Source organism: Hyperolius riggenbachi, chromosome 7, assembly GCF_040937935.1.
Source record: "Hyperolius riggenbachi isolate aHypRig1 chromosome 7, aHypRig1.pri, whole genome shotgun sequence".
Lineage (NCBI taxonomy): Eukaryota > Metazoa > Chordata > Amphibia > Anura > Hyperoliidae > Hyperolius > Hyperolius riggenbachi.
In genome coordinates this window covers 316,802,857-316,829,884 of record NC_090652.1, presented here as the reverse complement: position 1 = coordinate 316,829,884, position 27,028 = coordinate 316,802,857, and the positions used below count along the sequence as shown (strand labels likewise).

The 27,028-nt window shown below is 47.7% G+C and overlaps 1 long non-coding RNA gene across 3 annotated transcripts in view; it reads left to right on the top strand.

Moving 5' to 3' along the window:
• Window positions 1-14,274: 14,274 nt before the first annotated feature.
• Window positions 14,275-27,028, top strand: part of LOC137525239 (uncharacterized) — a 59,228-nt gene continuing 46,474 nt past the window's right edge. For all 3 annotated transcript variants that reach the window (XR_011022898.1, XR_011022899.1, XR_011022897.1), the window contains exons 1-3: window positions 14,275-14,340; window positions 25,935-26,033; window positions 26,524-26,732. This is a non-coding gene — a long non-coding RNA (uncharacterized lncRNA). The remainder of the gene's footprint in view (window positions 14,341-25,934; window positions 26,034-26,523; window positions 26,733-27,028) is intronic.

Genomic DNA, 27,028 nt, shown 5'->3' with positions numbered 1-27,028 from the left:
TAATAGCTGTGCTTAGTCCACAAAAATGAAATAAACCAATCAAAATTAGTTACTTGTGCTGCTTTAATAAAGCAGTCCCCGTATTTTTAAGGTCAGATATACATATCTGATTGTGACTGTATATATGATGTGTACACAGAAATCTCATATATACTAAATAACATCTATGCTGTAAGAATAAAGCCTGACGTGTAGCTGTGTCACTAATAGAGATGGTCAATGAGATGGAAATAATTCTGCATGGATGCAGATTTATGCAAATGTATGCACTCCCTTTGCTGATGAAATCAAATCATTTGATATGTTAAAATTTGGTTTGGTGACTACAAATTAAAGGGTGCCTGAGACGGATGAAAAGTAAAGTTTTATACATACCTGGGGCTTCCTCCAGCCCCCTTCAGGCTAATCAGTCCCTCGCTGTCCACCACCCGGATCTTCTGCTATGAGTCCTGGTAATTCAGCCAGTCAGCGCTGTCCGGCCGCATGCCGCTCCCACAGCCAGGAACATTCTGCACCTGCGCAATAGTGCTGCACAGGTGTAGTATGCTCCTGGCGGCGGAGTGTGTGCATGCGCACTACGCCCGACTGGCTCAAGTACCTGGACTCATAGCAGAAGATCCAGGTGGTGGAGGAGGACAACGAGGGACTGATTATCCTGAAGGCGGCTGGAGGAAGCCCCAGGTATGTATAAAACTTTCATCTGTCTCAGGTTTACTTTGTTACACAGTAGTACTATACTCTACATATGCACTCCCCACAGAGCTGCAGGGAATGCACTGAGAATGCTGTGCACATTGAACACAGAGGTGTTGTCTGTTTACAATCTCCTCATTCCCCTGCAGAGTACCTGCACATCATTCTTACATGTACCCACACTTACATTGCCTAGGGCCTGATAGATGTTCTTTGTACCTTTTACAAGTACTCTTACCAAGGACTAGTTTTAGTCTAAAGGGAATAAATATAGTAGTCTACATATCCTCACTTCAGTTGTCTTGTAAAATTCCTAAGCGTTGGCAGTTAAGAGACAAATTTCATGTTACATACTTTTAATCAACAAAATTGTAATATGCAAATTAGATGAGTCGGAGTCGAGGAGTCGGTGGAATCCTAAACTGAGGAGTCGGAGGATTTTTGGACCGACTCCACAGCCCTGAAAAAAAAAAAACAGCTGTTTGCGGTGCGTTACACAGTTTGGTCTGTCAGTGTGAAGCAGTACACTAATTACACTGCCTGATTGACGGACACACTTTGTTTGAAAGCACTTTATGCCTCCAATTTAGCATGCAATGCGATTTCTACCCTTACAACGCTGCTGTGCGTCCAATCCAGATTTTTCCCTGAGACTTTTGGCGTGTATCCCAAAACCGCCATGCCCCCCTCCAAGTGTTAGACCCCTTGAAAAATCTTTTCCATCACTTTTCTGGCCAGAATTAATGTTTGAAGTTTTGAAAGTTTGCCTGCCCATTGAAGTCTATGGCGGTTCACAAACTTTTTCAGAAGCTCGCAAACCTAAAATTGGAGGTTCGAGCCATCTCTACAGCACAGAAGCCAAACCTGCATGGTAGAGAATGAAGAGATCAGCTGCTGTATTTCTGTCACTTCACATTCCCTTTAACCCCTTCCCAACCACCTAAAGCATTGGGAAGGTGGCAGCACCAACACCACCTAATGCCGAAAGGCATCAACTCCTGGGGCGGGGTTTTATAGGAGATTGCCACATCCCCGCTTGAGTGACAGACCTCCGCTATCAGTCTACTTACATTGTACAGCGCTGCGATCTACTGCAGCACTGTACTGGGGACAGCTGTGTCATAGGCTAATGCCTATGAGAGAGGATTGCCCTGATTGGCTCTCGGGGGGAGGGAGGGGAGTGATAAAAATCCGGAAACCTAAAATAAAAAGAATGAAGTTCTGTTGGTGGGCATAAAGGAGCGCATTCACTTGTGTGCCAAGTGATACGGCTCTGCAGCAAGCCTATAAAGCTGCAGAGCACTAAATTGTAAAAATAGCCTGGTTACTAGGGGGTTGCAAGCCTATGGTCCTGAACTGGTTAAAGTAACACAAGCTGTAGTGATACCCTGTAACAGAGGAGCAATTTATGTTAGACACTTGAAAACCATAGGTTCAAACACCAGATTGTAAGTGCGCTGGCGGCTGTGACAGCATCAAACCTACACGGTCAGTCACCTAAAGCAGCCAAACAAGGTTCCCACTCACTGCAAGTTGTGCAACTCCTTTACAGGAAACCTATAATGACAAACAGTGTCACTTACCTGGGGCATCTGCCATCCCCCACAGCTCCCCTGTGCCATCTCTGAACGATCCTTCGGTCCCTGCCAAGTTATCACAAGTGGATAGCCACAGTGCATGTGTGGTCCTGACAGTGACTGTCCTCATTTGCACTCCTGTTGGTGGGAGAGTCCTGAGCAGGGGCAGTATGTGAAAGCCTCATACTGCAGCAGATGCTCTCAGCAAGGGGGAAGGGGGGGGGGGGGGGGGTGGGGGGACACGCAAACGAGGACATGCGCAGCCAGGGCCGCATAGGTGCAGTGGCCATCAATGTGCGAGAAACTTAGCCACAGCAGGGGGCCAGAGGCTTGTTTAGAGATGGCACAGGGAGGCTGGCAGAAAGACGCCCCAGGTAGTAAGAAACTTGTCATTACAGGTATCCTTTAAAGAGACTCCGTAACAAAAATTGCATCCTGTTTTTTATCATCCTACAAGTTCCAAAAGCTATTCTAATGTGTTCTGGCTTACTGCAGCACGTTCTACTATCACAGTCTCTGTAATAAATCAATGTATCTTTCCCTTGTCAGACTTGTCGGCCTGTGTCTGGAAGGCTGCCAAGTTCTTCAGTGTTGTGGTTCTGTGATGCATCTCCCCCCTCCAGGCCACTCTCTGCAAACTGCCTGTGTATTATTTAGATTAGGGCAGCTTCTCTCTTCTCTCTTATCTTTTACAAGCTGGATAAATCCTCCTCTGAGCTGGCTGGGCTTTCACATACTGAGGAATTATAGACAAGGGCAAAGCTGTTTGCAGGAAGAAACGAGCAGCCTGAAACTTCAGTGCATGAGAGCAGACGGGGGAAAGAAACACACAAATGATCTCTTGAGATTAAAAAGGAAGGCTGTATACAGCCTGCTTGTGTATGGATGTATTTTCTATGTGTGGACATACTGTACATCAACCTACTTCCTGTTTTGGTGGCCATTTTGTTTGTTTATAAACAAACTTTTTAAAACTGTTTTTAACCACTTTTAATGCGGCGAGGAGCGGCGAAATTGTGACAGAGGGTAATAGGAGATGTCCCCTAACGCACTGGTATGTTTACTTTTGTGCGATTTTAACAATACAGATTCTCTTTAAAGCAATAGCAAAGACAATGGTACAATATCCTTATTGACCCAAATCAGATACTTGCTGGCTAACAGTTCAATAATCAAATAATAATCAAATGTATGGGCAGATGGCAAGTTCAGCAGAGCAGGATGATTAGTAGCTCAGTGGGTTAGGCAGCACAGTCATATGCATAGTCCCACCAACACTGCAGTTGTACCAGCCACAGAACTCCCCTCAGAGGCTCCTCCCCCCCCCTCCCCCCCCACACACACACACACAGAGTCAACATCTGTCAGGGCTCGTTTCCACTATTGCGGTGCGGAATCGCCTGGATTCCACCGCTGATGAAATTGCATGCGGATGCGATTCCCCATGCGTTTTTGCCGCGAATTCGCATGCGATTTCGCATAGGTGAGGGTATATGCGATTTTAACCATGTCACTGCCTGTGTGAATTTACATTGGTACCTATGCAAATTCGCGGCAAAAAACACATTGGGAAAATGCATGCGATTTCCCTATTAAATACATTGCATGCGATTCGCATGCATTCCACTCGCAGGCGAATTCTGCGGCTCTTTTGTGCGTTTTTTCACTGCTGGAAAAAACGCACCTCAACAACGCTACAGTGGAAACAGGCCCATCCACTTGCATTACATGTGCGAATCCGCATGCGTTGGACACATGCGGATTCGCGATAGTGGAAACGAGCCCTCATTTAGAATACAAGGTGCAGTCTACACATGCTTAAAGCGGATGCAAACCAAACTTTTTTGTATTCAATATATTAAGTTGCACCACTGACACATACACAGATAAATAACCACTCCTTCAAGCCTATGAGCATTTCAGTGCATGCTTTTCACCCTCTTTTCATAACTAGGGTTATACAGGTGGCAGCCATTACTTCTGAGCTTAGGAGGTTTTAGATCATGGGTGCGTTTGTCATCAGCTACCCTCCCTCACAGGGGCGGAGTCTATGTGAAATCTCACACAAGCTGAGATCACCTCCCCTCTGACATCAGTAGCAGCCTGTGTTTTGTTTGTTTTTTTATCTCCTCCACCAGTCTGCTGGATTGTGTCCCGGCAATATGAAAGGAAGGAGGGGTTCCTCCAATAAAACATTTTATATTTGTCATCATGCAGCAGAAAAAAGGCTGATATTATAATTTAGAAAATAGATTTTATTTCTGAAATCCTATATTTTTAATTTGGGTCCACTTTAAGAGAGGGAACCCAAGGTGGGGTACATGGAGGCTGCCATATGTATTTTGTTGTAAACAATGCCAGTTGCCTGCTTGTTATTCTGGCATACAAAGTGCGAGTCAAAACCACTCACCCGTAATCCTTGGTCAGGTGATGCTGGAAGCGGCCAATATGCATGGTGTGGCTTCACAAAGCTATGCCAGCAACAGAACTGCATTCTGCGTCGCCTACAGTGCTAAGCCAATGACGGATGAGACCATTCCCTTCCAAGAAACTATCAAGAAAAAAAAAAAAAAAAAATGGCCCCTGGGAGATATTTACCTAAGGAGTGGGAGCCTCTAGATCTGATGAAGGCTTCATCCCATGGTAGTCTTGCTGGGCCCCTCCAGAGCTACAGCCAATAATCTGTCAGGCTGTGGCACAGTAGCGCCTGCAATATTTACTTTCCCCCACTCCAGTGCAGTAGCGGTGCTCGGCTTGGAAATAACTGAACCCAACTTGTTCCTGCGCATTAGAGCAGATCCTACTGGGATTGGCCATTTCCACCTGAGCCCAAGCCAAGAAGAGTTACTGCACCAGTGCTGGAGCCAGGAAGGGAAATATCACTTGGCCACCATGGGAAGCCTCAATTGAATCTAGAGGCTGCCCCCTCCCGACGCAAGTAACCCCCCCCCCCCCCCCCCGGGCCCTTTTTTTCAATACAGGTTTTCTTTAAAGTGATTTTCTAAACACCCTGAAGCTGCTCTTCCTGCCAGCTTGTACTGCAAATGCCCATCTCAGTTTCGCTGCAGAAAGGAGAGTGCTCCTGAATCAGGATGTGTCCCTCACTGGGCCCGTGAGTGTTGCAGACTCACCAGACACACCAACACCTCTCCCTGTGTCTTTATGAATTCCTACAATGAGCACTTGTATCCCTTGACACCACCACATGTAGTAACAGTGTTATCACAGGATACTGACACTCGATGGTAACAATTTAAGAAAGAAGCCAGACACAGGAGAAGGCAAGCCAGCGTGACAGGTGAGTGTGCAACCGTGACCATGGGCCCAGGGGGTACACATACTCTTGGGGGTGGGGCAGGGAGAAGCTGCGGAGACCCACCAGGAGGGTTGCCACGAAAGCAAACGCCATTTCCACTACACAACCTATGGAGGCCTTTCAACCAAAGTATTTCCAGCATGCCACACCAATGGTTTCTGTGGAAGTCGATATCTGTGAAATGCGGCGTTTATGATCAAATTGGCAGGGTATTGAAGTTGAAAATCATGTGCACCCTGTTTATACCAAAAAAGGGCCAGGGGTCATGTCATTTTAAGTCAATGGGCTCTATTCACAATAAGCAGTTCGGTAAAAGCATTTGGGACGGTAAAAATACATCATGCGGTATTTTACACTTTTCCAAATTCACAAAAAAAAAAAAAAAAAGTTTCCACCCATGAGGCAGAAGTTTGGTAATTTACCGAACAAACATGCCTCAATTCATTAAGCCCTGGTCGGTATGTGGCACTTAGTGAGTGTGCGAGTGGTTTTCCAGACTGTGGAGCCTGCAGATACGGTTCCCGACTGTGGGTTTGACCAGCTCGAGAGGGGACGCTGCCTTAGTCGAGCTAACACAAGGCTGTAACCCCGCAAAACACTTCCCACTGCCACCACTAAATGCTGCTAGACACTTCAACAATTCCCACTCTGCTGTCGAGTGGCCTGCATGCAGTGTGGCGCTTTCATATTTGGGTCAGCTTTTGCACTTTAGGCCAAATATGGGAACGCCACACACACTACAATCACAGTAGCAAGGCACAATCAGGCACTGAACTTTTAATGCAAATTACACTGCAGTCTCTTTCTCTAGGCTATGAGCTTTGGCTTAGTACAGCAGAAGTTAAGCTTAATATTTAATATTCCAAAAAGTGGAACAGCGCAGAATATATATAAAAATTACAAAGATAAAAGTTACACAACAGAGTTTACATAACGGGGATAAACTTTACCAATACGAGGTCTAACTTGGTCGTGGGAGGGCACGAATTTCCGATTTGATCGGGAACATCTCTAGCTATGCGCTACCTCCAAGAGAAGATCTGTGACTGTCCCAGGCCGACTTATATAGTCCGCTTTGTAGCCGGGGGTACAGGTTCAGATACATCATAACACAGCCTGTCATCCCTTTAGATGTGCTGGGGCCACAAGGGGGAGCTCTTCTGTATGCTACAATACAAATATGCACATCTAAAGGGATGCCTGCACAATTGTCAGCTTCTTCTGCTTTGATACTTTTGGCCAATAAATGACATGCGGAAATCTTTGTGAATTGACATTTCCTGAGGTGATTACTGCACAAGTCTAATTGAGATCACTAGTCAGGAAAATGTGATTTTCTGTGCGGAGCCAAGTTTAGTGAATTGTAACTTGGGAAGGTGATCGGTAAAATCAGCTGGTTTCACCAATACCGGATGTGGTAATGCTTTGTGAATAGAGCCCAATATGATGAAGAACTAAAGGTTTCCAGCAAGACCCACAGAGCAGCCAAAATGTAAAGTTCAACTGAAAACATTTCAGAACAAAAAAAAAAAAAAAAACCTGCAAGCCATGGATCATCAATGGCATTAGTTTAACAGTCCTTGCAATACATACCTACCTACCTACCTACCTACCATCAGTTCATTATCACATACAAGTTTTGCCCACCATGTAAAGAGTGGAGTAAAAGGTGCCCGCAGATCAGACGATTTAAGAGCAAATTGACCGAGAGATCTCTTTCTGATCAGAGGGAGATCTGTTGGCTGCTCGTACACCACAGGCCGATTCCCAATTAATTTCAACAGGATATCTCTTGAGATTTGGCATTGACCCCACATCCACCTCTGTACCCTTAAAGGGGTTCTGTGGGGAGGGGTTGAAAAGTAAACTGACACTTACCTGGGGCTTCTACCAGTCTCTGCAGCTGTCATGTCCCACACCATCCTCCAACGATCCGCTGCTCCTGTAATTCAGCATCTAATCCAGCTGCGGCTGTGCTCGCTCCCGCACGCGTTATTGGGAGTATACGGTGCAGTACAAGAATACTATGTACTGTGCAGTAAGCTCCCAATGACATGCACAGGAGCGAGCACCATTTGTCTTACACGACTATCAGACTAGGACTGGCGCTAAGGTTTGTAGGAGGATGGCGCCGGACATGACAGCTGCAGGGGAGCGGTAGAAGCCCAAGGTATGCGTACATTTTCAACCCCCCCCCACAGAACCCCTTCAATGTAAAAGGCACCCCCTTATATGCTTCACCATATTCACTGTGTGTACACACACACACACACACACACACACCCATCCAGTGTCATGATGCACTGTTACTGTGTGCAGGGCTGCAGGCACATGTCTCTCCCGGGTGGCAACAAAACTAGCATGCTTGGCTCAACAAGTGGGAGCCTCCCCTCAGGCTTCTGATTGGGCTGGTGAGGCTGGAGACAGGGGCGGAGCAACAGAAGAGTCCTCCAGTAGAGATGGGAAGTCCAGATCGTTTTAATGATTCGAATCAGATCATTGAAAAGATCTGGATCTTTGATCCAAATCTCGAATCATTTTACTAGGGAAGCATTCATGGGTGAAATGACTAGCAGGACAGGACTTTCCCTGCAGTGGACAGAGAAGGGCAGGGAGTGGACAGAGAAGGGCAGGGAGTGGACAGAGAAGGGAGAGCAGAAATGTTTTTTGCACAAATTGCCCACATGATAGATAGATATAATATTTCACCTATATGTTCATCTGTATACTTTAAATGATAGATAGCACTACAAGTGTCAGCATGGCTTACATCGAGCTGCTGCTGTATTGCATGCCATCAGAGAGCACTACAAGTGTCAGCATGGCTTACATGTAGTTGCTGATGTATCACAAGCCATCAGAGAGCACTACAAGTGTCAGCATGGTTCACTTGTAGCTGCTGTATTGCAAGCCATCAGATAGCACTACAAGTGTCAGCATGGCTTGCATGTAGCTGCTGCTGTATTGCCCTGTCGTTCTAACCCAGCAGCAGGGTCCTGGAAACAGATTGTCAGCAGATTTCCCTACAACATGCAACCAGATTGGGTATCATTCATAAAGGTGTTGTCGGTAATGAGACTCAGGTGCGGAAAACACTGCTGCCGGTATTTATACTTCTGTGTGGACATTCATAGAAAAGGATACAATTGCGATAGGAGTGCGGAGATTTCCCGAACTAGGCTGGCGGTAGGCTTGCGGAAACAGGAGAAGCTGCGGAGTTGATACATTTCTCCATGTTCCGCTCTACTGCAGCTACCTGGGAGGTCTGTGTCTCCATTAGCTTAACATTGTTATCGCCACATGAGAGGGCGGTATTCCCCGTCCTCATACCGCTTGCGGTAATCTTTATGAATTGACAGTTTGTTACATTTTTTATGATAATCACCACACGACGCAGTGATTTATCGCTCTGCTCGGAAATGTCAGCTTCGCATGCGGAAAGAGCCTTTATGAATGGAGACTTTGCTAAGAGGTCGGTAAAGTGAGCTGTTTTCAGCATTTCTGCATGCCATTGTCGGCAGATTTCCCAACAATATGCAACCAGATTATTGGCAGATTTCCACACAATATGCAACCAGATTGGTGGCAGATTTCCACACATTGGGCTCTATTCTCAAAGACTTCCCGCATGCGGTAAAGTACATGCGGGAAGTTTGCACCCAAAATACCGTCAAGTTGGAATTCTCAAAATGTTACGCATGTTTTTTCCGCATGCGGAAAAAGTGTGGAAAAAGTGCGGGATTCATGTGGAAAGATTTCCGCAAAAGTCGGTATTTTCCGCAATAAAAAAGATCAATTCTCAAAAATGTTCAGGCGCATCATTTCGTCGTTAATTACCTTTTTATCACCTAAAAGTAGTAGGTGATATATTCCGCATCCCATTGACTTTAATGAAGTCTGGAGGCTTAAGGGCTGTGCTTGCTGGACTTTAACTTTTTTTTTTAAACACTTTTTCATGCGACCTTTTTACCGCATCATTCCCGCATGAATAATGGCTGTTTCTGCATCTTTTTTTCCCGCATGCGGCAAACATGCGGAAAATATTAGTGAATGTGGAAAAAATGCGGAGTTTACCGCTGGCGGGAATATAGCGGTAACATTTTGCGGAAGATTTGGCTCTTTGAGAATAGAGCCCAATATGCAACCAGATTGGTGGCAGATTTCCCCACAATATGCAATCAGATTGGCGGCAGATTTTCACACAATAGGCAACCAGATTGGCGGCAGATTTCCACACAATATGCAACCAGATTAGCGGCAGATTTCCACACAAAATGCAGTATATGTAGTTAGGTATATAGTGGGATAACATTTACCTGGAGGGAGGGTGGTTGGGCAGGCTGGTACACCATTTGCAGTGCAGGCACTGCACTGGGTAGGCAGTTAGGTAGCCAGGGTGGGAGGCTGGGCAGTTAGGTAGCCGAGTAGTTAGTGGGGTAGGGTCCCGACTCCCATCGCCCCTGCCTCACCTGGGGTCCCCCCTCCTTCCATCAGCGGCGAGAGAGCGGCATATACAGGAAGCTCAGGCAGGGTAATCAGCCGCTAGAGGTTCAGCTGCCTCCGGGCTACGGTGTCTCCTCTCTGAATTGCTGCTCGCAATAAACCAGGAAGTGGTGCGAGCAGGAATACAGAGGAGACCGCATAGCCCGGAGGCAGCTGGACCTATAGCGGCTGATTACCCCACCGGAGCTTCTTGTATATGCCGCACCTCCAGCCGCTGATGGAAGGAGGGGGGGCCCCTAGGCAGTGCAGTTTCTAGGCTAAAATGCACCCAGGGCGAGGGTGTAAAAATTGCGCCCCCCCCCGAAGCAAGGTATGGGTGCCCGCAGTATAGGTTAGCCAGGTCTAGTTGCACTCAGTATTGATTCCCCCAGTATAGGTAGCCCAGAATAGGTACCCCAGTATAGGTAGCCAGCTATAGGTCCCCCCAGTATAGGTGAGCCACTATAGTTGCCTCCGGTATAGGTTAGCCAGGTAGGTGCCTCCGGTATAGGTAGCCAGTATAGTTGCCCCCAGTATAGGTTAGGTAGGCAGGTGCCCCTGGTATAAGTTAGCTAGGTGGGTGCCTCTAATATAGGTAGCCAGAATAGTTGCCCCTAGCATAGGTTAGAAAGGTAGATGCCCCCAGTATAGGTAGGTGCCTCCAATATAGGTAGCCAGTATAGTTGTCACCTGTATAGGTTAGATTAGGCAGCTGCCCCCTCAGTATAGGTTAGATTAGGCAGCTGCCCCCTCAGTATAGGTTAGATTAGGCAGCTGCCCCCTCAGTATAGGTTAGATTAGGCAGCTGCCCCCTCAGTATAGGTTAGATTAGGCAGCTGCCCCCTCAGTATAGGTTAGATTAGGCAGCTGCCCCCTCAGTATAGGTTAGATTAGGCAGCTGCCCCCTCAGTATAGGTTAGATTAGGCAGCTGCCCCCTCAGTATAGGTTAGATTAGGCAGCTGCCCCCTCAGTATAGGTTAGATTAGGCAGCTGCCCCCTCAGTATAGGTTAGATTAGGCAGCTGCCCCCTCAGTATAGGTTAGATTAGGCAGCTGCCCCCTCAGTATAGGTTAGATTAGGTAGCTGCCCCCCCAGAATAGGTTAGATTAGGTAGCTGCCCCCCTCCCCCCCCAGTATAGGTTAGATTAGGTAGCTGCCCCCCCCAGTATAGGTTAGATTAGGTAGCTGCCCCCCCCCAGTATAGGTTAGATTAGGTAGCGGCCCCCCCCAGTATAGGTTAGATTAGGTAGCTGCCCCCCCCCCCAGTATAGGTTAGATTAGGTAGCTGCCCCCCCCCAGTATAGGTTAGATTAGGTAGCTGCCCCCCCCCCCCAGTATAGGTTAGATTAGGTAGCTGCCCCCCCCCCCAGTATAGGTTAGATTAGTTAGCTGCCCCCCCCCCAGTATAGGTTAGATTAGGTAGCTGCCCCCCCCAGTATAGGTTAGATTAGGTAGCTGCCCCCCCCAGTATAGGTTAGATTAGGTAGCTGCCCCCCCCAGTATAGGTTAGATTAGGTAGCTGCCCCCCCCCCCCAGTATAGGTTAGATTAGGTAGCTGCCCCCCCCAGTATAGGTTAGATTAGGTAGCTGCCCCCCCAGTATAGGTTAGATTAGGTAGCTGCCCCCCCCGTATAGGTTAGATTAGGTAGCTGCCCCCCCCGGTATAGGTTAGATTAGGAAGCTGCCCCCCCCCCCGGTATAGGTTAGATTAGGTAGCTGCCCCCCCCCCCCCAGTATAGGTTAGATTAGGAAGCTGCCCCCCCCCCCCAGTATAGGTTAGATTAGGTAGCTGCCCCCCCCCCCCCAGTATAGGTTAGATTAGGTAGCTGCCCCCCCCCCCAGTATAGGTTAGATTAGGTAGCTGCCCCCCCCCCCAGTATAGGTTAGATTAGGTAGCTGCCCCCCCCCCCCCAGTATAGGTTAGATTAGGTAGCTGCCCCCCCCCCAGTATAGGTTAGATTAGGTAGCTGCCCCCCCCCAGTATAGGTTAGATTAGGTAGCTGCCCCCCCCCCAGTATAGGTTAGATTAGGTAGCTGCCCCCCCCCAGTATAGGTTAGATTAGGTAGCTGCCCCCCCAGTATAGGTTAGATTAGGTAGCTGCCCCCCCCAGTATAGGTTAGATTAGGTAGCTGCCCCCCCCAGTATAGGTTAGATTAGGTAGCTGCCCCCCCCAGTATAGGTTAGATTAGGTAGCTGCCCCCCCCAGTATAGGTTAGATTAGGTAGCTGCCCCCCCCAGTATAGGTTAGATTAGGTAGCTGCCCCCCCCAGTATAGGTTAGATTAGGTAGCTGCCCCCCCCAGTATAGGTTAGATTAGGTAGCTGCCCCCCCGTATAGGTTAGATTAGGTAGCTGCCCCCCCGTATAGGTTAGATTAGGTAGCTGCCCCCCCCCCCCGGTATAGGTTAGATTAGGTAGCTGCCCCCCCCCCCCAGTATAGGTTAGATTAGGTAGCTGCCCCCCCCCAGTATAGGTTAGATTAGGTAGCTGCCCCCCCCCAGTATAGGTTAGATTAGGTAGCTGCCCCCCCCCCCCAGTATAGGTTAGATTAGGTAGCTGCCCCCCCCCAGTATAGGTTAGATTAGGTAGCTGCCCCCCCCCCCAGTATAGGTTAGATTAGGTAGCTGCCCCCCCCCCCAGTATAGGTTAGATTAGGTAGCTGCCCCCCCCCAGTATAGGTTAGATTAGGTAGCTGCCCCCCCCCCAGTATAGGTTAGATTAGGTAGCTGCCCCCCCCCAGTATAGGTTAGATTAGGTAGCTGCCCCCCCCCCCAGTATAGGTTAGATTAGGTAGCTGCCCCCCCCCCCCAGTATAGGTTAGATTAGGTAGCTGCCCCCCCCAGTATAGGTTAGATTAGGTAGCTGCCCCCCCCAGTATAGGTTAGATTAGGTAGCTGCCCCCCCCCAGTATAGGTTAGATTAGGTAGCTGCCCCCCCCCCAGTATAGGTTAGATTAGGTAGCTGCCCCCCCCCCAGTATAGGTTAGATTAGGTAGCTGCCCCCCCCCCCCCCAGTATAGGTTAGATTAGGTAGCTGCCCCCCCCCCCCAGTATAGGTTAGATTAGGTAGCTGCCCCCCCCCCCCCCAGTATAGGTTAGATTAGGTAGCTGCCCCCCCCCCAGTATAGGTTAGATTAGGTAGCTGCCCCCCCCCCCCAGTATAGGTTAGATTAGGTAGCTGCCCCCCCCCCCAGTATAGGTTAGATTAGGTAGCTGCCCCCCCCCCCAGTATAGGTTAGATTAGGTAGCTGCCCCCCCCCCCAGTATAGGTTAGATAGGTAGCTGCCCCCCCGAGGATAGGTTAGATAGGTAGCTGCCCCCCAAGGATAGGTAACTGCCCCCTGAGGATAGGTTAGATTAGGTAGGTGCCCCCTGAGGATAGGTTAGATTAGGTAGGTGCCCCCTGAGGATAGGTTAGATTAGGTAGATGCCCCCTGAGGATAGGTTAGATTAGGTAGATGCCCCCTGAGGATAGGTTAGATTAGGTAGGTGCCCCCTGAGGATAGGTTAGATTAGGTAGGTGCCCCCTGAGGATAGGTTAGATTAGGTAGGTGCCCCCTGAGGATAGGTTAGATTAGGTAGGTGCCCCCTGAGGATAGGTGAGATTAGGTAGGTGCCCACTGAGGATAGGTTAGATTAGGTAGGTGCCCCCTCAGTATAGGTTAGATTAGGTAGGTGCCCCCTCAGTATAGGTGAGATTAGGTAGGTGCCCCCTGAGGATAGGTGAGATTAGGTAGGTGCCCCCTGAGGATAGGTGAGATTAGGTAGCTGCCCCCCCACTATAGGTTAGATAGGTAGGTGCCCCCCAGGATAGGTTAGGTAGGACACACACACACGTGTCGGGCTGCCCTCCCCGGCTGCGGCTCCCCCTCCAAACAGCGCTCAGGGCGCCCGCAATATCTGACATTACACGCACCGGCTGCACTAGGGACGTTACCACCAGCCCGCGTACGTCACACATGCCCGCCCAGTCACTCACTCACCGCTTGTAGCGAGACACCAGCCCCGCTCTGCGGACTCCTCTGCTCTGCGCACATGCTGCCATATATAGTGTTTCCCTTTGTTCAGCACCCGCCTTTTATTCTAATCGCCTCCCCACAATGCATCGCGCTGGCCCAGTGCTATACACACGCCTGGCCAGTAGAGGGAGCTGGGGGCTTTCTCCATGGACAGAGCAGAGCATACAGCAAGGTTCAGCAGCCCGGAAGTACTGTATACAAACCATGTGATACGTCATCAGCCACAGCTGCAGAGCTAGGAAGGCTGCTTGCTGTGAGTAGATGCTGCTGGTTAGCCTGTAATAGGTCAGAGCACAGATCTCTGTGTAAGTGCTGCATCTGGAGCTCTGCACACGTCTAGTGATCAGTCTGGGGTGTGACCCTGATCAGGTACATTGCTGGTGACATACTACTGCTGCAGCCTTCCACATAGGGGCTCATTCACTAGGAACACAACATTAAGGCTGTGAAGGCATTTTGGCTCCAATAGTGGCTGGTTGTGTCACTCTACTGAAAATTAATAATAACTTTTTTTTTTTTTTTTTTACAATATTTATAAATGATTTAGCCAGTGTGTGCCCATTGGAAAATCTTTCCCCTCCCTGATTAACATTCTGAAATGTACCACGAGAGATAACATCCTAAGTGCTGTCAGGTGCCGCTCTCTGGAACTATTATGTAGTATTTATATAGCGCTGACATATCACGCAGCGCTGTACAGAGTATATTGTCTTGTCACTTAACTGTCCCTTCAGAGGGGCTCACAATCTAATCCCTGCCATAGTCACATGTCTATGGATGTAACGTGTTGTGTATGTATTGTAGTCTAGGGCCAATTTTAGGCGGAAGCCGAATAATTTCTCTGTATGTTTTTGGGATGTGGGAGGAAACCAGAGTTCCCAGAGGAAACCCACACAGACACGGGGAGAACATACAAACTCTGTGCAGATAGTGCCCTGGCTGGGATTTGAACTGGGGTCAACACTCGCCACGGGTGTGCTAACCACTACGCCACTGTGCTGCCCATTTCTATACTCCATGTTCCAAATCCAGTAGAAAATATCTGGTCTCCCTGAACTCTCCGGGAGGAGAATTCCGCTTAGATAAACAGCCTAGGCTATGACTTCACTGGGAGGGCAAGGTTACAGGCCAATAGACAGCAATACTGTATATACATATAGGAAGTGTTTCTAGTGCTGTGAAACCAAGATTATGTAAAACTGTGTATCCTGAATAATTGACTACATTCTGCTATATACACTTCCTCTTTAGCGATACGTTCACAGGGACAGTCCAGCCACCAAGCAGTCACTTGCTGTATAAAGAGCAGAGCACTGTTGCATGTCACATCAGATGGGCATTTTGCTAACAGCTCAGATATGATGTATTCCAGGCAGCTAAAGCATATATGTCTAGCCATTCTATCGAAGTCTAGTGGCTCTATGCCACTTTCTCCCAGTCCTCCCTCTGGCTATGGAGGAGGGCTTCTCTACCACTGGATAGCGAGCGATAGAAGCCAGAGGAGGCGTGTCCTGGACCTCCACAGTGACACACTGTTGCATAGAGGCCTAGGTCCTGGAAGAAGTCAAATAACTGTCACTTTGGATTACACAAGATGGTATTGATTGCCAAGGATTTTATACTGTGATAATAAAAAGAAGATGTAGCCGGCACCATCACTTGCTCTTTTACTTTTATTAAAAGACCGTCATTAGTATACAGATGACAAAGTATACAAGTAACAGCGACGTTTCGGAGCGTTCAGCCTGCTCCTTTTTCAAGCCATGACAGTCTCAAAGTACTCCGTTTGTAATCACATATATATACCACATCACATATTCAAACTACCCAATGACAGGCTTTCAAATCCTCTTAAGCCAATCCCCGTCCGTTATATCAAAAGCGGACCTAATGGGGAACTTGTGTACAAGTATATGGACCAATGGCGAGAGACACTCACCTGTGCCATGCGTCTGTCCCACAGAGGCTGAACCGAGGCCAGTGTGCCAGGTGGGACGGACGCACGGCACAGGTGCAGGAACGGTATGGCTGAGCGACTCCAAATTTTCAGGCTTTGTACGGAGTTTAAGGGGGCTCGGGGCTGGTGAGTTTCAGGCCCTTACATTACCGTTCGGCAGAAACCTGCGCTTTTCCTTTTTCCTCTTGTTCCCACTGTTCTTTTTAACATTCCCAGCAATGTTGGTGTTTCTAGCTTTTAAGGGGGCTTTGTTATTAACCGCTAAAGTCGGAAAGGGGGTTAATTTTCCCACGGTCAGAGGGAGAATTTTAAAATCGATTTTCTCAAAAACTATAAGGTCTTTTTGAAAAAAACAAATTCCCTCTTGTAGTCACTGCCCTCCTCTACATACCCTGCAAATTTGGTGTTTTTGCTATGTAAGGGGACTTTAAAGTCTATGGGAGAAATGCAAACCAAACTTTTTTGAAAAAACTTGTGGTTCACCACAAACGCAAACCACCGAAGTTCGCCGGCGAAACGTTCGGGCCATCTCTACTGGGGACAGCCGTGTCACATGGCTGTCCCCCTGGGAGACATAAGAGTGATCGACTGTCATAGGCTGATGCCTATGACAGCTGATCATGATGATTGGCTGGCGGTCCTTAAAAATAAATTGTCATTTATTAGAAAAAGAAAGAAATAAATATTTATTAAAAAAATAAACATCCTGGGAGCGATCAGAGCCCACCAATAGAGAGATTTGTTAGTGGGCAGAAAAGGGGGGGGGGGTCACTTGTGTGCTGAGTTGTGCGGCCATGCAGCGAGCCCTTAAAGCTGCAGTGGCTTAATTCATAAAAAACGGCCTGGTCTTTAGGGTGGTCTAAGCCCATGGTCCTTAAGTGGTTAAAGAACAACTGACCTGAGAGCAATATTGAGGCTGCCATATTTATTTTGTTTTAAACTATTCCAGTTGCCTGGCTGTATTGCTGATCTTTCATGCATCAGTGGTGGCTGAATCACACATCTGAAACAAGCATGCAGCAAATGCAGTCATACATAAAGGGACACTATTGCAAAAAAAAACTTGTGTACACATACTTAGAAGTACCGTATTTTTCAGACCATAAGACGCTCCGGACCATAAGACGTACCTGGGTTGACAAAATCCAGGGAAAAAAACTTGGTGCTAAACTTGGTGCGTCCATGGTGCAGGGGTGTCTTGTGCATCTACTCCCCTCAATCCCCCCAATTATCTCCCCTTGTATCTCGTGTCCTTTTCTGTCCCTCCTGTGTCTCCTCTGTTCCCGTGTCTCTTCTGTCTCACAGAAGACCCACCTCCATTGCCTTCCATGTCCTCCTCTGTCTCCCTGTTTCTCCTCTGCCCCCTGTGTCTCTTCTTCCTCCCTGTGTGTTTTTTGCCCCCACCCCTGTCTCTTCTGTTCGCCTGTGTTTCCTCTGCCTCCCCCTGAGTTTCAATGGTCTGGTGTTTCCTCAGTTCCGTGCCCTCTTCCCCCACGTCTCTTATACCCCCTTATTCCTGTGTTTTCCCCCCTTCTGTGTCCCCATGTCACCTGGTCCAGGTGTCCTGTGAGATACTCACATCTCTTATGTTGCCATGTGTATCCTCAGTGGCCTGTGTTGCGTGTCCCTGTGTCCTCCTCCCCGTATCTTCATGTCCCCATGTGTGTAGTGCCCTGTGCACCTGTCTCCGTGTCTGTCTTCCTTCCCCCATGCCCGTTATGTCTGTTCCTCTTTTGCCCTCCGGTCCCCATGTCGCCTGGTACGGGTGTCCTGTCAGATACTCACCAATCAGCTGAAGATGAAGAGGAGTCCTGCGGCGAGATGCAGATTCACAGGACTTTCTTCAGCCAGCGCCGCTCGGCCAATCAGATGAAGATGCTGCAAAACATCCATCCAATCACCGCCGCCTTCTATGATAACAGGACTCGATGGTCCCGGAGGCGGGACCAAAGCGGTATTATTGAGCCAGGGATTGGATGGACGTTTTGCAGCATCTGATTGGCCGCGCGGCGCTGGCTCAGGATGAAGAAAGTTCTGTGAAGCTGGATACAAACACGCGAATCTGCATCTCATCGCGGGACTCCTCTTAATCTTCAGCCCGGACACGAACACATGAATCAGCCTGGACACGATCGCGTGAATCTGCATCTCATCGCGGGACTACTCTTCAACTGATTGGTGAGTATCTGACAGGACACCTGGACCAGGAGACCCGGGGACCGGAGGGCAAAAGAGGAACAGACATAACGGGCGTGGGGGAAGGCGAACACGGAGACAGGCGCGCAGGGCACTACACACATGGGGACACGTAGATACGGGGAGGAGGGCACAGGGGCCACTGAGGTCACATGGGGGATATGAAGAGCAAGTGAAAGAGGACACGGAGACAGATGGGACACAAGCGGCAGACCCATCCACTTATGGGGAGCACCTTCGGATCATAAGACGCAGGGACTTTTTTCCCCCACTTTTGGGGGAGAAAAAGTGCGTCTTATGGTCTGAAAAATACGGTATATTTCTACCAGATTAAAATGCACTATAAATTACTTTTCTCCTATGCTGCTTTAACTTACAGTAAGCAGGAACAATCTGACAGATTTTGGACAAATCCATCTCCTCATGGGGGGGGGGGGGTTTCTTGGTATCTCCTTTATTGTCGTCAAAAGCAATCCCTGTAAAGAATCTGTACAAAGATACTTGCCAGCCTCCCTTATCACAGCACACTATTTTAGAAGTTGGACTGACCGACTGATGTTCAATAAGTGCTTGTGAAAATAAAAAAAACTCTGAGAATCCCCCATAAAAAGATGGACTAGTTCAAAAACTGTTTGCTTTTTACTGGCTTATGAAAGCAGCAAGAATATGAGATATAAATAATGTATAGCACATTTGAATGTCATGGAGAAATGTACTTGTATGCAAACACGAGTATTTTAAATGTAAACATTTTTCACGATGGTGGTCCTTTAAAGGGACCCTTAGATCAGGCTCAAAACGTAATTTGAACTTACCTGGGGCTTCCACCAGCCCCCATAGCCCGCAAGGTCCCCCAGGGTCCTTCTGACTACTCTCCTGGTCACGCTGGCACCGCGCACACCACGCATCATCATGCCAGCTGGCGTGAGAGTCCTGTGCATGCACGGTTCTCTAAGACTGAAGCGCGCATGCACAGGACTAACGCCGGCCGGCGTGATGGTGTGCGGTGGGGGTGTGCATGGCCAACTTGTGTATTGGCACTGTGTATTGACCTGAGGAAGTGGCTAGTACCTGTGAAACGCGTTGTCTGTCTGTGTTTTAAATAATAAAAACAAATTCCAGTTGAACTGGTGTCCTATCTTCTGGAGATGTAAGAGAACACCTCACTTTTTATGATTATTTATTTATTTTATTTTTTTATCCTATAATTTGGCCGCCTCCATCTCGGCTACTAGTGGGGTCATCACCTATGTTTCTCTTATAACCCCCAGAAAACCTGGAGGTTACATTCAGGGCTGTGGAGTCGGTACAAAAATCATCCGACTCGGGGCGCATGCGCGGAGCCGCCATGAGCAGACGCTAGGTGGCTGAGCTCCGTCTCCGGACTCCTGAGATTATCTTACAATAGCCTCACATCTACCAAAAGACGGCACCAATTCATCTGCCTTACCCTAGGAGATGTCCAGGAGGGCCAAGAAGAACTCTTTGTCCCGTCCAGAGGCCCCCAAGAAGCGAAACAAACAACACACGCTCACGGACCACTTCGGGCCTGCTGCCACGAGGTCTAAGATGGCCGCCGCTGCCTCAACTGCGCCTCCTTCCCCGGAGCCCGGCTCGCCTACCTCCATACCTGAATCACCGCAATCCGCGGCGGAGGTCCCTCTCACGAGCCAGCAATCCCAACAGCTCTACAGGGACATCAGCAGGCTTTTTAAACGGGAACTGGCGGCTGCTGTGACGGATCTCTCCAACCAGATCAAAGAGGTGGGTGAACGCGTAGCTACCCTTGAAAAGCAGGCCGACTCACTAGTCGATGCGGTTGCAGCTGACAAACTACAGATAGATGACCAAGACGAAAAGATCCAGTCTATGGAACTAAAACTGGAAGACCTCGAGAACAGGTCACGAAGAGCGAATATCCGCATACGGGGGGTCCCGGAGGCTATCACTAACCTAAAGGAGACCGCCCTCAATCTTTTCGCTGCTCTTCTCCCGCAGCTTGACCCGCAGGAACTTAGAATTGTGCGTATCCACCGGGCCTTACAACGTCCCCGCAACACCGATCTTCCCCGGGACATCATCTTAAAAATGCAACATGAGGAGATGCGAGATGCTATTCTAACCGCCGCTCGGCCCCTGAATGCACTCCCAGGCCTCCCTAATTCAGTACATCTATATGCCGATCTCTCCCCCCTTACACTGGCAAGAAGAAGAGATATGCGACCGGCAACCCAAGCCTTGATGGCAGCTTCTGTCAAATACAAATGGGGCTTCCCCTTCTCTTTGTGCTTCCAATACAACAACAGGAGCTTCGCTTGTAAGACTTTTGCAGAAGCACGCTTGGCCCTGGAGCAGTCAGGCCTACAACTGCCTCCTCACTCTGCGGTGTCGCCTCCTCAAAGCTCCCCAAGACCGGCCAGAGTCTGGACTGAAGTTACCTACCGCAGACAACGCCAAACTTCCGAGAATCCCTCTTCTCCTCCTTCGCCAGCACATTCTTCCCAGACAATCTGAATGAAGGATATGGGTATCGTACAGATGGCCAAATGTTTTAGTTTTTACATATGATAGTTCTCTTATTCTCCACGTTGGAAATATTGTTATTGACCTCTATGAGTGTATGCCTGTGTACAGCACGGAGCCCCCCCTGGTCATATTTTATATTCCTCTTCTTCTACCTCCACTGCTTATTACAAGGACTGCCTTAGATGACCAGGTCGTGAGGCTACTCTTCTTTAAGTATATTGCCTTTTTGGTCCGCATCACTCTTTCTGTTTGATTTGGCCGTACTGACCCATCTTGCCAGCTAAGCTCCCACTCTTTAATACCGGATTGCTTATGTGCTACTCCTCTCCAGAGTATGCCTATATGCAGATATTGCTTGTTATGCCGTTTTAAATTGGCCTCCCTTTGCTCTAAATGAGGCTTATGAAGCTTATAATTAACCTCTTACTTTTCAGGTATTCCGGAGACTGCTATGTTGACCCCCTGAACAGATTCACGCATGAGGGTCCCGTTAATATGGTCCCCTTCATCTGTGAATCGCCTGGAGAGGAATATTTTCCTCTGTGTTTTTGTTTTTTTATGTCTGTTTGTACTATGTTATAACTTAACCTTGATTACGGTACCTCCCTATATTCCGTTACCTACCCTCTTCCTGGGCCTATGTGATCACTTAATATTTGAAGCTAGACCTTTCATGATTGTATGGTTCATTAATACGCAGCACTTAACCATTCCCCATGTGTAGAATCATCTCCCACAATGTCCGGGGCTTTAACTCCCCCCCCAAAAGAAGGAAAGCCATGCAAAATTATCTGTCCCATAAGCCTGATGTTATTGCTTTGCAAGAGACCCACTTCACTCAAGCCTCCTTCCCCAAATTTATCCATGCACAATACAAGCGAGTCTACCTAGCCTCTTCCCCCTCCGGGAAAACCCTTGGTGTTGCCTTACTCCTTCATAACTCATTTCCCATGGAGGTGGAACAGGCTATTTCTGATAAGCTGGGCCGCTTCCTTATTCTACTAGGAACGCTCTATGCACGACGAGTATGCCTAGTCTCCTCATACTCTCACCCGAGAGACCCCTTAACAACCTTTATGGCTTGTGCAAATTACCTCACGACCTTAACTTATGACCACATATATTGGTGTGGAGACTTTAACGCTGTTCTCGCCCCCAGCCTTGACTCCTCTACTTCACAAGATTGCAGGCTCTCTCAGACGAAATTAAAAACCCTCCATAAGATGTTACAATCCTTATCTCTAGTTGACGTGTGGAGGGAGTTCCATGGGCAAACAAGGGGATACACTTATTACTCCCCCCAACATCACTCGCACTCACGCATTGACCTTCTATTTACTAACACCAGTAACATACTCAATTTAATTTATGCTCGCCACGTGCCGTGCTCATGGTCAGACCATGACATGGTCCTAGCTACTTTCAACTCACAGTCCCCAAAAAACCTTAACCGTTCTTGGCGACTAAATGAATCCCTCTTAACTAACCCCTCGGTTGTTTCTGATTTATCCCAACACCTTACTGAATTCTTCGAAATTAACAACACCCCAGGTATAGCTAAATCCTCTTTATGGCTATCCCACAAGGCCTATATCAGAGGCCAAATTATAAGACTGGCCTCACGTATCAAGAGGGAGCACTCTGAATCTTTATGCAATTTGCAACATAAACTAAATAAACTCGTAGCCGAACACCAAACCTATCCCTCTTTATACCTCTACAAATTAATTAGCGACATTAAAATACAAATTGATCTTCTCCTCTCTCACCAGGCTGAAAAGGCTCATAGATGGACTCAATCCCGCTGTCACAAACTACTCAACAAACCAGATCGATGGCTAGCTGCCAAACTTAGAGAGAAGCAACAACTAAACACCGTCAGGAAGATTAGGCTCACAAATGGCAGAGAAACTTGTAACCCAGACGAAATCCATGATCGTTTCCTCCAATATTATACCTCATTATACTCCCAACCCCCCCCTTCACCGGCCCAAGACTCTCAGTCCTTCCTCTCTAATGTGCCAATACCCTGTCTTTCACCTCTAACAGCGAGTACTCTTAATCTCCCCATCTCCTATGATGAAGTCGAGGAAGTCATTAAGCACCTTAAGAGCCATAAAGCCCCGGGCCCAGACGGCTTTACTGCCTCCTACTACAAAAAGTTCTCTGATATTCTAATTCCCCATTTAACTGCATTATTTAACTCCATATTACGTGGGGCCTCTACCCCTCCTGAATTTCTAGCCTCTTCAATAGTAGTTATTCCGAAACCAGACCGTGACCCCCTAAACCCTCCCAACTATCGTCCCATTTCCCTCCTAAATTCCGACTACAAAATCTTCACTTCAATCCTTGTCTCCCGCCTTAACAAATTGCTACCCTCACTCATTCACAAAGACCAGGTAGGATTCATCCCCCAGCGCCAAGCCTCTGATAATATTCGGAAACTTCTAAATATCATCCATCATGCTCATCGCCTCAAACACCCCCTTGCAGTGCTCCTTCTCGATATCGAAAAGGCCTTTGACACCCTCTCCTGGCCATACATGCTTCAAACACTACAAAGATTCGGTATCACTGGCCCTTTCCTCCAAGCAATCAAATCTCTGTACTCTTTCCCCACGGCCTATCTGAAGCTTCCCTCCACACGTCGACCCTCCATCAAGATTGAAAGGGGAACACGGCAAGGCTGCCCCCTATCCCCTGCGCTATTTGCGCTATGTATGGAGCCCCTCGCAGTCAAAATAAGACAGGCATCGGATATTCAGGGATACCAAATAGGCAGACGCTCCCATAAAATTTCATTATTTGCGGATGACCTGGCCCTAACATTAACTAGTCCCACCACAACAATACCCCTAGTACTGAACCTCTTGTCACACTTTAAAGATGCATCTGGGTTGTCGCTGAACATCACCAAATCAGAACTTCTCCCTTGCAATATCCCCAACAACATTCTCAACGCCTTGTCCTCCCATTTTGGCTTCCGTATCCAGCATAAATATATAAAATATTTAGGAGTGAAGCTTACAAAAAACCCCTCTGATATGTTTCATTTTAACTATTCTCCACTGATATCTAACCTACTAAACTTACTTACTACCTGGACTAAGTTCCCAATCTCCCTTAGCGGAAGGATCCATGCTGTCCGCATGACCTTGCTCCCTAAAATCCTTTATTACTTCAGGGTCCTCCCTATTTTAGTTCCTAAGAACTCTCTGGTCCCTCTTCAAAGAGAGGTCTCTAAATTCATTTGGGCCCACAAGCCTCCCCGAATCTCCTCCAAGAGGATACAACTCCCCAAGTATGCAGGAGGCCCTGCTGTTCCCAACTTCTACAATTACTACATAGCTGCTCAACTAGCCCATATCCCCCCTTCTCAAGCCGGACCAAGTGCTCCTCTCTGGGTCAGCATTGAGTCATCTCTCCTGAAACCCCTTACAGTTGAGTCTCTGGTGTGGTCCTCGCTGTCACATCCCTTTCAGCTACTGTCCACTTCCCCTTATACCCTTCACACCCTAAAGATATGGAAAAGATATCGCTACACTCTAAATTTGCAAGCATCCCCCTCACTATCTACACGACTATTTGGTAACCCTGACTTTCCTCCAGGCTTAAATCTGGACATGGCGTGGCTAATCCCTTCCCATCATACTAGTTTAGCTAAATTCCAAAGACTAGGGATCATGATCCCTCCTTCCACGCTATCTGAATTGCTCTCCTGTAGGCCCCACCAACTCTTCCACCTCCAGCAGATCTACCACTTTTGGTCTTCACTAGGTCCCCTAACCCCTGACGCCTCTTACACTTTTTTTGAAAGCTTCTGCAAAACTTCACCCTTAGAGGGCGGTATCATTTCATACTTATATGCACAACTGGCCACTCGAGCCCAAGCTGCCATGGACTCCGTTCTGGAAAAATGGGAAGCTGATCTTAACTTCCATCTTACACCCAAAAGGTGGGCACATTGTTTTGAGACCCTCATGAAAGGAAGTTTATACTTTTCAATATTAGAAACTAATGTCAAATTATTACACAGAGCTTACCTAACTCCGGTGCGGGTCTCTGGCATCTTCCCTCAGGCCTCCGCCTTATGCTACAGGGGCTGCGGCTCTAGGGGAACATTGGCTCATATGTGGTGGACATGCCCTTTGGTTACCAGATTTTGGTCACAGGTTGCTGAATTGATTGCATCCGTCCTTCAGATCCCATTCTCTCCCATCCCATCTGTTTTTCTGATGGGTGATAAACCCAATAATTTGAAACATCCAGCTCATAGACTAACCCAGCATATCTTAAATTCTGCCAAAACATACTTAGCTTCCCGATGGAAGGACTCCTTCCTCTCTTTAGATCATGTGATAAGTAAAGTCCATAGAGTCATGATATTGGAGAGAATGGTAGCTATCTCGGAGGACCGGATGCTCCAGTTTACCAACACATGGTCTCCCTGGATTGACTATGCTGATAATAATGGCCTTCGCTACTCCATTTTCTTCACCTAACATAGAGGCACTGTACTTATTATATCTACCATGCCATACAATATTCTGTCTGTGCTAGGCCCTAATACTCCCCATCCCGAATCTCTACCCCTGGGTACCGTACCCCTTGTTTGACTCATTGTTCTTGACTATTGTATTATTTGTTCATGTATCTGGCTATTATTTTTCCCCCTGCGTGGGGTATTCAGAGTTATTTACTCCTGTTCAATTTGCTATCTTTAATAAAAAAGTTTTGAAACTAAAAATCATCCGACTCTAGGTACCCAAATTTGCTCTGACTCCTCGACTCTGATTCCTTAGTCTAATTTTTACAAAGGCTATAGATTTGGTACAAAAATCATCTGGCTCCGTCTCCTCAGTTTATGAAACCTCCGACTCCAGGTACCCAAAAATGCTCCGACTCCGATTCCACAGCCCTGGTTACATTGCTATATTGTAGTTCTTGTCTATATGCCATAATAAATGTTTCACCATCTTGTTACAAGACCCCTTAACACCTTGCTTTGTGGTATGGCGACATTGTCTGGGCCATGTGACATTGCCTATTTAGGTTTGGAGTTGCTATAGCTATTGGGCAGAACCATGTATTGAATTGTTTATTCATAGAATATAGCATTGTTTTTAGCTTTCATTGATACTGGTCATTATTTCTGTGAATGACAGATTCCCAAACTAAATAAGGAAACCGTTCGTATGAGAGACCCACAGCGGGTGCAGGAACTAATCGTGGCGCTACAGAATGGAGGAGATCGGAAATTACAGGTAGGTTTTGCTGAAGGATGAAAATGTACCTGTGTTTCCCTGAAAATTAGCCCTCCCTCGAAAATAAGCCCTAGCTGTATACACATAGAAAATCGAACACTATGCTAGTGTAAGGGGCGGTGTGCAATCTCTTACCGCACCTCCCCTGTGGCTGCATCCCTCTCTGTTCATTTGTAAACAGCTCCGGTATCCTAACATGGTCGCCGCCCTTTGACCTGGTCACACTCACAAGTCTGCACAAAACAGGTAGTAAAATATAATGCACTCATAAGGCTTGATTCACTAAGCTGTGCTGCTATAGCATTTGTCACTACAGTGTGCTGCTTTGGCAGCCCAGCTTAGTTATTCAAGCCCATACAGCTTATCTGGTTTACTGTAGTGACACATAAATTCTACAGGGTGGGCGGTTCCTTGCATCCATAAGGATTCTGACATGCATACGCAGAGTTGAGAATACTCATTCATTTCTTTCTGGTATCTTTTTCTGCAGGTCATTTCTGACTTTGACATGACACTGAGCCGCTTCTAGTACAATGGTGAAAGGAGTCCCACCTGCTATAGTGAGTATGCAGCTGTTGCCCCCTACTGGTCTGCTGTGACATTCCCTGGATAATAACGCTGCCGGCCATCTTATCCCATCTCTCCTACACAGATATTATTGACAACAGCAAGATGGTTACTGAGGAGTGCAGGAAGAAGGTGGGTGGAAGAATTATACAGAATACTTCCAGCAGCTAATAACTAGTGCTTACTTTTATTTGTTTTGTCAGCATGAAAACAAGATTCTAATAGGTTGCAGCACTAATGTTTCTCTATCCCGCACAACCCTAACTGCAGGTCAGCTTTTGCTGCAATGCAGAGGCTGGTGTGTTGTCAGGTGGGTGTGGCCTCGCATACATGGCCACACCCCTGCCCACACATGTAACTGCAAGCCAGCCTCTGCTCCAATAAGGAATGTGTGGGGTAAACAATTCTTTACTTGAAGGGGGACTTTG